Source organism: Pinus tabuliformis, chromosome 8 (assembly GCF_031772625.1).
Source record: "Pinus tabuliformis cultivar Carrire ecotype Pingquan chromosome 8, CPIR1, whole genome shotgun sequence".
NCBI classification, from domain to species: Eukaryota; Viridiplantae; Streptophyta; class Pinopsida; order Pinales; family Pinaceae; genus Pinus; species Pinus tabuliformis.
The window spans coordinates 817142200-817149935 of NC_142294.1; the positions used below are offsets into that span (position 1 = coordinate 817142200).

A 7736-nucleotide genomic window follows, 5' to 3' on the forward strand; every position below is an offset into this window, starting at 1 on the left:
AAGGAGGTTGAAAATGATGTGATAAAGAGGAAGACCCTTAAGGTGGGTGAAGATGATGGTGCTTTTTTAGAGAAGCAAACATGAAATCTTGATATCATGGACTACCAAGATGTGGAGAAGGCAAGATCAATGACCAACCCAAGTCCTATGCCAATTGTAGAAATATTGACTACTCAACCAACATTGGATCTCATTTGGCTTATCAATTAATGGTCAAACAAAAGGACGATAACATAGATTGTGCTTCATCGACCTTGCTAGATAAATTCACTTCCAGTCACTATTTTAAAAAACTTATTTAGTGGACTGCAAACATCTTGCTTGTTTAAAGCTTTTGTCTTTTTATATTTTGAAAAAGCATTTAAAATGACCATTATGGAATGGTGTTGGAGATAATGGTCATGTTTAAAACATATGACTTAGATGAATAATAATTGCTCACTAATAAAGAGATGAAATACTGGGGCATTTAATGTAGTTATTAAAGTAGTTGTTAATAGTTAGGTAGGTAGGAGTTGTGCAATGTACTCCTCCTTTCTCCTACTTTGGAATGAGACAACACATAATCTAATAAATCAAACCACTCTTTCACATTCATATGTATTCTTTTCCGTGCATGTGTGTGTAAAATCTCATAGAACATACTATATCTATCATTAAAGAGAACACTCTTCATGAATGTAGAAGAAACATTAATTTAGTCTTATAACCTAGGCTTCTAATATTTGACACTAGTGCTTGAAACTATCTCTAATAACCTTCCAAATTTTGTTGCACACATGTCATGAGAAACATATATAGACACTCTTTTTAGATAGTTTGGCTTATAAAAAGCTAACCGTTCTTCCATGATATGAATCGCCCAACATCTTCCATGTTGCGCTAAATTTTCAAAAACATCACCTTGATTGCATGAAAGAAAAACTATATCAAGGTAACCTAATTGAACAACAATGTTCATCATCTTTGATATGTTGCACTAATGTCTCCAACAAGATTTCAATAAGCATTGATTGAAGTAAACTCCAAAGTCACTTTGCTTAATGAACAAGTAACTTTTCTTATTGCTTAAAGCATTAATTCCACCACCCAAAATAAGGATATATATATTCATAATATTATAACAATAATCTAATTCAAATCAAAGCTTAACTAGACAAATTGACATATGTATCCATAATAGTATGAGCTCCTCTTGTTAATGGCACAAGGGATGCTCTAGTTGATAGGCAAGAAAACCCCTCAATGAAATAATTCGACTACTTTTTTTCCACTGGAAAAATCGTAATCTTTCATTATGATTGAAAGATTACATCATGTAGATGCCTTTCGGCATATGCTGTAAAAAAAATTTCAAAAATGGTGCTAAAAAATGATGCATAGATCCTTCATCACCCCGCAGGGTGTACGGATTTCAAGAAATAAACATGTAAAGAAAAAATATTAATGTACAGGTGGGGAAAAGTCAGAGTTTTAGCCCTTTTTTCTTCTCAACTTTTCTCCAACCCCCCTGTGATGTGCTAGTGTTGTTTCAGCCACAGGTTGTGGATTGTCTTTATCAAAATCTGATGTGTCTGATATGTGTTGACGTTTATTTCTGCCCATATCCATAGTATCTGATATCCTTGCCAGTGTTGTGTCTATATTTTCCTATGGATTTGTGTCTTCTATTGCTGGTTCTTTGTTCATCTGATTGGTTTGATTGGGGTTAGAAAAATCCATCTCTTCTTCCTCCTTGTCATCCGAGGGAGGTGGAGGAAATTGCCACCCCTTTACTTGTTTTTCCGTTTTCTTCTTTCTGCAATTGTCTTTTTTGACTGCTGGACACTTGCTTTGTACGTGTCTTGTTTGTCGGCAAATTTGGCATCTGAATGCAGTGTTTTCATAATCTAGAACCTGTGTCCAGCTCCTCTGTCTATGCTTCAACTGAATCTGGTTTGGCAGGCCTTTATTGAGGTCTACTTCCACACATATTCGTGCAAAAGTATAAATTCTTTCCTCCACTCGTTGGGTGTCCATTTTGATGTGGCGCCCAATAATATTTCCAATTCCAGCTAGTACTTGGTGATTCCAGAGATGTATTAGGAGATTGTGTAGTTGCACCCAAACTGGCATTTTGGAGACGACCATTGTGTTTGCATCAAAATCTGGGAACCATGGTGTGATGAAGAGTCTAGTGGATCCCTAGAACCAAGGTCCTTCCTGTATTACTATGTCTCTATCTATTGCTGATGAAAATTTCACTATGAAAAAACCCTTGGAACAGAGATGTATTTCACATTGTGTGGTCTAGTTTGTGAAGATCCAGTGAAATAGATCAGCTGGTTTGGGACAAAAGCAGTTAAATCTACATATTATTGCTTGTCTTTCATATATAGTGCAATGCTCATCTATTTCTGGTGTATCTATGTTGTATTCTGGGGCATGATTCAACGATTCCACAATGTATGGCTTGGCGTCCATACCTGATTGATTCGGTGCTACTCCTTCTGTGTTTTTCCCTTGTAGGATGTTTTTGAAGGAAATGCTGCCTGGTTTTTTCCCTATTGAACCAGTACCACTTCCTTCAACCCTGTAAGGATTCCTGCTATTGATGGTTGCGCCCCCTCTTATTCTTAGATTGAGGATGATTGTTGACAGGGGTGCAATTTTGTATTCCCAGAGGTATTTTGTGTCTTGTAGCACTCTGCCCCCATGTATCAGATTTTGTGATCTGATGGGGTATCCCAGCTGTTGCATTATAATTTTCTGCATTTGCTTAACATAATCTGTCTCTTTTACCCAAATTAGTTTCGATTTTCCTTCCGGGATTTTTACAAATACTTGGAAACCTCTTACCGGGGATCCAGATCTTGTATTCGGCAGATCTAACCCTGAGATTCTACTCTGCGTCTTTTGCTCACCTCTAAACAGCTTATACAGTGAGTGGGCTTCCAGATCTGACCAGAAAAGGGGTCGATCTACAGTACGAGGGTCTGGATCGAAGAGCCCAGGGCTCGATCTGTGCATAATGCCACGGATCAAGGAAAATGTTGCCCAATCAGGGCTCAATGGCGGTCACTCGAACAGATGGAAATCAAGATCTGCATCATAATAGTACAGATCTGAGGTCTGATATGCAAAAAGCTTGATTGTTTCTTCATACCTTTGGCGGTGTCGGCGATTGTCCGTTCTGATAACTCCATTGTTGCTCAAGACAACACCATCACAAAGCGTGATCTCAGAGGCCCTCGCCCTTGTCCACCCACATCCACGGGTATCCTTTGCGTCTGCATGAAGAGCAGCTCCATGGCCGCCTATGCCGGCTCCAATGATAATCAAATCGAAGTCAAAAGCTGTGACGTGGCTTCCGATTTCTGAAGCCGATGCCCTCACTCTATAGCCCTGCAATCCTGTCCTTTCCGTTTGCCGGGCAGCCAACGCCGCTCTTCTGAAACATCGCTCGGCAGGTTCTCCTAAGATTTCCTTGCGCAGACCACAGAAGGTAAGACGAGAGAGCCCGCCATCATTGGAGACCCCACAGTTGTCAGCCTTGGGAGGCTGCGAAGGAGCATACGAAAACACTGCAGATTGTGCGGCCTGCATGACTACCAGGTTTCGAAACCCTCGAACCCTCCTTCCACACCTCTTTTATTTCCATGCGATATCTAATTCGACTACTAATATACAAAGTATATTGAATTAATGTTGTTACCATTTTTATAATTTTTTTTAAATGATCTATTCGCCTTATGAAATATAACTAAATATTATTTATGAAATCTAATTTGAAATGCTTATGCCCATCAATAATATACACCATCATTTTTCATTACTTACACATTAACTACGTTCTTCATCAATTACACCACTTATATTAACAAAACCAAACCTTAATGGCTCATTCTAAGCATTCGAATAGTGATAAAAAAGTCTCCAACTTATAAACAATATCCACTCATTTCATGTTAGGAACTTCAAAATCTCAATTACTACAACAAACCACACAGTCTTAAGGCATGGACATTGTAATTTAGAGTCACGTTGTGGCTATCGATTATGGACACAATAACCAAGTTTGAGAATTTTGATTTATATTTTTTATGGCCATCTAGAGCAATTGCTAGGCTTTGCTCGTTAATGCTGCTTCCACACTGAAATTTATTATTGAAGTTTAAATAAGCAGTGTGCTTTAATTTTAAAATAGGATATAGAATTTTATTATTAAAGTTTAAATAATCATTGTACATTGATTTTAAAATAAAATAGTTGAAAGAAATCCTGGTTTATCCCACATGCAAACTAGGAAATTAAAAGCCTGGGGAGGAAGAGTATAAAAGGGGGAAACGAGAAAATTAAAAACATACTTACCTGGGCGGGGTCAATCGATGATCAAGAAGGTCGATGGCCTAGGAAGACCACTTCCATTGCACTTGGGAGGGGGGTTTACCTAGCATCTCCCACTGAGGAGAGTGCACGTCATAATTTGTGGCAGCGGAGGCTCGCGTTCGCGCGGCCTCCAACCCAAACAATAAAAAGTTAGATGGTTCGTGGTTTATTTTGCCCGTTCCTCGATGCAGAATTTCTAATGTTTTGATAATGTTTGATGTTGTAAATGACCCTGGTTTCTACTGTTTTGATAGTGTTCGATGTTGTCAACGAATCTGGTTTTGATAAGTTTGAAACTCTCTATGGTATAACTGAATCTGCTTTTAAGAAAGTATAGTGGTTTATGTTCTCGCTGTATCTGTTAAACAAAATGTTAGGCCGCGATTGCTGGTCAACACTTGTGATTGTGCGGCGATAAATACTGGAAAAATGGGCCTTGCCCTTGTATTATTGTCAATAACTCTGGTTTCTAATGTTTTGATGGTGTTTGATGTTGTCAACGAATCTGGTTTTAGTAAGTCTGAAACTCTGCTCTATATGGTATCACTGAATCTGGTTTTTTGAATCTGGTTTTAACAAGGCTGAAACTCTTTTAGGTTATCACTCTTTATGAATCTGGCTTTAGCAAGTCCGAAACTCTCTATGTTATCACTGAATCTGCTTTTACGAAAGGATAGTGGTTTATGTTTTCACTGAACCTGTTTTACAAAATGTTCGGCCACGATTACTGGTCAACACTATGATGGTGCGGCGACAAATATGGAAAAAGGGTAGTCTAACACCGTTCTTGGTATTCTTTGTGTGAAAGAGATGATAATGTTTGTGTTCAAACCCTATCATAGCTTCTTTTGCAGAGTACATATCTTCCTGACCCTTGCCATGCTCTTTTTTCACATATTTCCCATTTTAGGACATTGTTAGAAAAATGGATAACCAAAGGAAAAGTCTAGTTTTTTATTTTTCAAGTGGTTTCTACCACCACCAATGTCCCGACATACCTCTTTCAAGAATGTACCTTATATCCTAAATGTGCAGTGTAATTTCCCGAGGAACTAATTCTGCACTAGATTGTTTCATCTCCTAACTGCTAAACCTTTTATTGTAATGCGTTGTTGTCCTTGCACGAAGAGCTTCAAAATTTGTGCCTCCTCTCCTCAAAGTAGTAGACAATCTGCTCATTTCCATCATTGGTTCCAAAGAAAGATCTGGGTCTAATAATCAGAGGGTGAGGTAATCTGTGATTTCCAGCAAAACCCACTAAAACAGTCCCTTCCTATCATAACTTTGTCCCCATTCCCAACTCTCTATGCCAGCTAATTTCCAACGAGTGAGACAGCTTTGACTAGACCCTTTTAGTATCTGTAAATCAGGGTTTCAACAGAACAACACGCAGATATGCGAATTGAAGCATGTGCATTAGCAAGCGTATTCTTAAAATATGTGATATAATCTTCAAAGTCAGCACTTAGAATTTACTCAAGGTTGATCTCGCATACGTGAATGATTGGTGCTAGGTTCAAGTGGGCAATGGAGAGATGAAATAGATGAAACCGGCAAGGTAGTTACAAATCTGATCTTGTTGATTAAAAGTATCCTAGAACTGAATCATTAAAGCAGGGGAAGCAAGCACAATGTGAATGAATTTTCAATAGTGAAGAATTGGTGTAAAACTAGCTAAGTTGACTTCCATTAATCATAGATGACAGAAGTACATAGCTGTGATAAATTTCATATACAAACTTGTTCCAGACTGATTGTCGCTACTTCGGACCTCGTTGATATGCAAAGATCCTTAACATGAGCCTTTTGACCTGCAGATTGGATGAATAAACAAGAAGATAAGAGTACTCATATAATAGAAGATGAAAAACATTGGACAATGGGTACCCACCTCAAATGTAGAGCCAAAAGGTCACGATCATCGTAGATAATCTCCATTCTATCCTTCAACCCTACGGCGTTATGATTCCCATCTTCAGTTTATCCTTTATTTTAGGCTAGCAGCATTAGATTCCAATCACATTAGTTTTCGTAAATAGGAAAAGGCACCGAAGGAGCGCACCCTTCGTTATTCATGAAAAATCAGAACAAAAAGACAGCAATATTTTTGGCTGAAAAGGTAGTGAACTTCTGCATTTGTTTGCATTCAAAATTTTGCACAAAAATCCCGTGGAACATAGAGCCTTGATCATGTGTATCGTTGGATGAATTCCTTGGCCCCCATGTTAAAGTCAAATTTACTATGATATTGTGGATTTTGACGTTCGTAGCTCCCCACTAATCAAATAGCGTGCTTACCTTACAAAAAATATGGGAATTGTTTAATTTTTTTTTAATTCGTCAGTGAACATAGCCATTGAGACATATCTACTATCATATCCAAAAATGGACCATACCAATCTTCATGAAGTTCTATTGTCACTTACTCCAAAGGGCTCAAGCATGCTGATATAATTCTTGTGTAGGTCTCTCTAGCCTCTTCAAAAAAGGCATCTTGTCACCAAATATTCACATTCTTTTCAGAGACCATGCATAGATCAATATAACGTTTAAGATGATTAAGCAAAATTGGATGGCGTTGATGTTCATGGTTTGAACTTGACCCTATTCTAATATATCTACACTCGGATCAGCATCATCGGAGACATTGCTTCTTAAAAGCTATATGCTTTCAACCTCCTAGGGCCTCAATTTCAAGGAGGATCTGGCCCTTCCCGCATGTCTTACAAATTTGTAGTAACAGAACATGAAGCAAACAACCAAGCCACGTATGGTCTCTGTTGCTCCTTATAGGCATATGAGTGGTAAATGCACATTTCAGGGATAACTTGCAGGGATGTCGAGGGACTACAGATACACACTTATTTTTTCTTTAGGATAGTCCCCTCTTGTGATGATTTTCCATGGTTTTGCTTAAGGATTGATGAGCATAGTGGTCCTCTTTCATGGATCATGTGGTTGATTTCTTTGGTTTCTTGTAATGCAAACTCTCTCACATCATGGTGCTTGGATGATATCATCTTTAGTGCTACATTTCACTCTGCATGCTCTAGTTCACTTGATGTCTATCATACAGATTTATGCTTGGTCCAAGAAGCTATGATTGATATGTTGGAATATTAAGATTAGGATATAGAAGTATGTCCAGGAAAGCCAATGAGAATGAAAGTACCAGCATAATAGTTCCTGGAACAACAATTTTGTATCAAATTTTAACCTTCAAGGAGAAATTTGTAAATGTTCCTGGTCTTGAAACTTGTGAGGTTGAGATCAGTCAAGACAAATCTGAATTGGTAATGAACAAAGGAGCTTTGCAGAAATTGTAGATCAACCTCACAGAGTTTGCTGCTGAGACACTTCCAGATGAA

General features: G+C 38.1%; 1 non-coding gene across 1 annotated transcript; it reads left to right on the forward strand.

Annotated features, from left to right (window-relative positions):
- The first annotated feature begins 4342 nt into the window (after nucleotides 1-4342).
- LOC149238091 (U1 spliceosomal RNA) lies at nucleotides 4343-4502 on the forward strand. Its single transcript, XR_016246832.1, has one exon. It is a non-coding gene; the product is annotated as a U1 spliceosomal RNA (small nuclear RNA).
- The last annotated feature ends 3234 nt before the right edge of the window (nucleotides 4503-7736 follow it).